The sequence below is a fragment of the Cebus imitator genome, unplaced genomic scaffold (genome assembly GCF_001604975.1).
Source record: "Cebus imitator isolate Cc_AM_T3 unplaced genomic scaffold, Cebus_imitator-1.0 Scaffold2455, whole genome shotgun sequence".
Classification (NCBI taxonomy): domain Eukaryota; kingdom Metazoa; phylum Chordata; class Mammalia; order Primates; family Cebidae; genus Cebus; species Cebus imitator.
Genome location: NW_016109770.1, coordinates 1 through 4,126, shown reverse-complemented (window position 1 = coordinate 4,126; position 4,126 = coordinate 1). Strand labels below are relative to the sequence as shown.

At 42.7% G+C, this 4,126-nt stretch overlaps 1 long non-coding RNA gene across 1 annotated transcript; it reads right to left on the bottom strand.

Annotated features, from left to right (window-relative positions):
• Window positions 1-70: 70 nt before the first annotated feature.
• LOC119470001 lies at window positions 71-4,126 on the bottom strand. Its single transcript, XR_005198872.1, has 4 exons — window positions 4,052-4,126; window positions 2,447-2,529; window positions 1,040-1,196; window positions 71-132 (listed from the first exon to the last, which is right to left on the bottom strand). It is a non-coding gene; the product is annotated as an uncharacterized LOC119470001 (long non-coding RNA).

The window sequence follows — 4,126 nt, the reverse complement described above, 5'->3', positions numbered from 1 at the left end:
GCGGTTGGTGTCCACCAGGGCCTCATACTGACTCCTGGTCTGGTTCAGGACCTGGTTCAGGTCCACAGCAGGGGCAGCGTCCACCTCCACATTGAAGCGGTCTCCAAGCTGGCAGCGCAGGGTGTTGACCTCCTAATGAAGAAAAGGTAAGAAATAAACTCACAGAAAGAAGTCTATAAATAACTTTGAGGCAGTTCAATATAATGGGAAGAAAATTGCATTACAGATTAGGAAACATGCATTAAAGCCCAGTTGTCACCTCTGAAATTTATGGCCTCTTCTCTGAATTTCTTCTCTCATCTGTATAGGATAAGTCTGCTTCATTAAATGATTGCTAGTATTTCTACCCAATCCAAGATTCTATCATTTCTTTCTTATTTCCCCTTTGCTCAGTGAAAAGCCTGACATGATAATCAGCTTATAATTGTTGCTACTTAAATATAGAGAAACCAAGTTTAATTCCTATTTATTTCATGGGATACTATTAGAGTATGACACGTGTTTTCATTATGAAAACATCTAATATTTGAGACATGCATCTGATTTCCTAGTATTGCATTCAACCATGAGATCTGAATCAACCATTATTTGAGTTATTTCATTTCTCCCATTTTTCCCATCCATCAGTTCATCCATCCATCCACTCATCCATCCATCCGTTTATCCAGACTGAGTTCTAGTTATCTAGGTGAAACAGACTATAAGAATGTTTTCTATCTCCTTCCAGTCTCTGTCATTAACGTGGCACCTCTTCAGAAGCTAATGGATCGCATCAAACAGTAGACAGTAGTTTAAAGATATTTGTGTGATCTTTCAGCCACACGTATTTGGCCTCAAGGGGAAATAGGTCAGCTTACTACACTCCTTTATGTAAAAGAGGTAAGCACCATTCATTCCCCAACAAACCCCAAAGTACATTTTGAGCAACCAGCAAAATGTTGTTAGGTCTAGGGTGCTTAGCAAATCAAGACCTACCTTATCCTACACAGGCGGGTCATGGAGCTCTCAGTGTTGGGATAGTGGGGGCTGGGACTCTCACCTGCTCATGGTTCTGCTTGAGGGAAAGCAGCTCCTCCTTCAGGGACTCCACCTGGGCCTCCAGGTCAGACCTGCACAGGGTCAGCTCATCCAGAATCCTGCGCAGGCTGTTGATGTCTGACTCCACCAGCTGCCGCAGGGACAGCTCAGTCTGGTACCTGCACACACAGCCAGAGATCAAAAGAGGTCAAAAAAAAAAAAGACTTTGTTTCCTGGCCTTTACGTGGCTGACATAGTCAATTTCATTCTCCTTTGAAATATTTCGAATTTTAAAAAATTTAAGGGAGAAAATACCTCTGTGCTGAGTGAGAAGGCCTATTTTGTCACTAAGATGCACAGAAAAGGTATTGGTGGGATTCCCATGTATAGGTTAGTCTAACACGAACTACGTTTGTTCTAAGAATCTCATTTACAAGTTGCTATCAGCTAAGCCCCACTGTTTTTGCCATCTCAAGTGAATCGATGCCCTTCGTAAGTCTGCTCTAGGCTGTCCTCCCATCCTTTCCAGCCATGCCAAGAGGCAATCTAGTGCTGTTGAAGAAACACTGAATTCAGAGTCAGTTAGAGGCAGTCTTGCCATTAAATGGCTGTACACAGATACCCTAATCTCTCTGAGCCTTGATTTCCTCATCTGTAAAATGGACTGAAGAAGGTATAGGTAAAATTATATTGTAAGCTGTAAGGTTCCAGGAAAATGCCAAGAATTCTCATGATTGTAATAATAGACCTAAAAGTATTGATTGATTCTCTGAAAGGCAATGGATTTTGCCTCCCATTTTTGTGGTTTAGTAACTTCTTTTTGGTGGGTTGACGGTGACTAACGTATACAAAGAGAACAATGTGAAAATCTCCTGGAATTGAAAGGAGTAAGAATGGATGGCGTCTTACAATCAAACTGAAAACACAGGGCTGAGTGCAGTAATCACAGGGTAAACACAGGGCTCACACCTGTAATCCCTGCACTTTGGGAGGCCGAAACAGGTGGGTCACTTAAGGTCAGGAGTTCAGGACCAGCCTGGCCAACATGAAACTCCATCTCTATTAAAAATACAAAAATTAGCTGGGCATGGTGGCACGTGCCTGTAATCCCAGCTACTAGGGAGGCTGAGACAGAAGAATCGCTTGAACCCAGGAGGCAGAGGTTGCAATGAGCCAAGATCGCATCACTGCACTCCGGCCTGGGTGACAGAGGGAGACTCCATTTCAAAAAAAAAAAAAAACTTAAAACACAGAATCTGAGCACCCATTGAGGAGACTTTGACATTTAACCTAACCCTAACCTAATGCAAGAATCTTCCCAATATCATCCAGAAGCTTCTGCTTGCACGCTCCCAGGATATGGAGCTCATCACTTTGCAATTCAGCCTGTCCCATTACTAGACTGCTTTGATGGTTAGGAAAATCTTACTTTGTTCTGAAGTCATCTGTAGCCAGCTTGGCATTGTCGATCTGCACCACCAGCCTGGCATTCTCAGACTTGCTACACAGGATCTGGGGATAGGATTGATCATGAAATGGGTTATACTAAGAAATGCCTTGTGCCTTAAAGTGAAATGCTGTTTTCTTTCAGCCACATTCCTCCAAATAGCTTTGAGGCCTTTCAGATTTTCAGCTCTGGGATAAAAGGAGGATTTGATCATAAAACTGACCATTTCAAAACCAGGACAGCCAATGTGAATTCATCATGAATTATCTGTTTCTGGCTTCCTGCAATATTTGAGGTTACTACTGGGTATCCAACCCTCATGTTGCGTGACCAAACATCCCAGTTTTCTTAGGACTGAGGTTTTCCTAGGATGCTAAAATGGGAAGAATCCCAGGCAAACCAGAACAAGGCAGTTATCCAACACTCATACCACCTCTGATCCAACTGTTGACTTCTCTCCACTCTCCCCTCACATTGCCCATGTTCATGCCTTTGCAAAAAGCTTCTTGTTCTACCCAGAACACCCTCACCCACTAGCAAGACCTCAGTACCTGTATAACCCCACATACTCACTCATACTTTTTGCCTTTGCAAAAAGTTTCTTGCTCCACCCAGAATGCCCTCACCCACTAGCAAGACCTCAGTATGTGTTTAACCCACATACTTATTCAATAACACTTCTCATGACCTTTGTGTGATCATTTCGTGTCCACATCTGACTCCCCTGCTAGACTGTGAGCTCCTGAAGGAAAGAGACCGTCTTACTCAGTGCTTTATCCCCCACCCCAGCACTGTGCCTAATACTCTCCAACTCTGGGTAAATAAATAAATGATATTCAAATAGCACAATCCCTTTCTGGCATCTGCTTTTCCAGACCTACAGAACAGTGGTTAGTCAATTTCCTCCAAGAATCAAGGGCTTATACGATTGGATATAAACTTCCACTCATCCTTCAAACCCCGTTCAGATATTGCCTCTTCCGGTATTCCCTCCCAAACCTACATCAGGTATTCCATCCGACTTCTCTGTGGGCTCTTTACTTCTCTCCACTTCTCCTCCAGAATATATGGCCCCAAACTGTCATCTGTATACATGGATACTCTAGAGGATGGTCCATGTGTCTGCAGGTACTTTTGGAGTCAACGACTGTCTTGTGTTGTTATAAATGCTATCTTTTGCTAAAGCTTTGAAAGGCTTTAAATATTTGAAGATTTACTTCGAAAATTCTTAGAATAGAAAATAATTCAGGTGTATACTTTGTAAAATTGTTATAACGCTCTGAAAACAAAACCAGGATATCATAATCAAACTAAAAAATCAGATATTCTGGTTTGGGGTAAGAAGCCATGTAAGATTGCTATGACTGATTTTGGTAAAATGCTTTAGTCTAACACCAGCCTGTATCCTTCCCTTGTGGCTCTACAACAGATTTTCTAAGACTACTTGATGTCTTACCTAAGCCAATGAATCTACGTCTTTATCCTTCTCAACGTTACTGTCAACAGACTTGGGTCCATTCACAGGTTAGTATGTTAAATATAGATAAATAGCTCATTAAACTGGCAGTGTGTCGCCCACCCCCTCACCTTCTGCTGGAGCTCCTCGATGGTCTTGAAGTAGGACTGGTAGCTGGGGCACAGCAAGGGCTCCTGCTGCTGGGA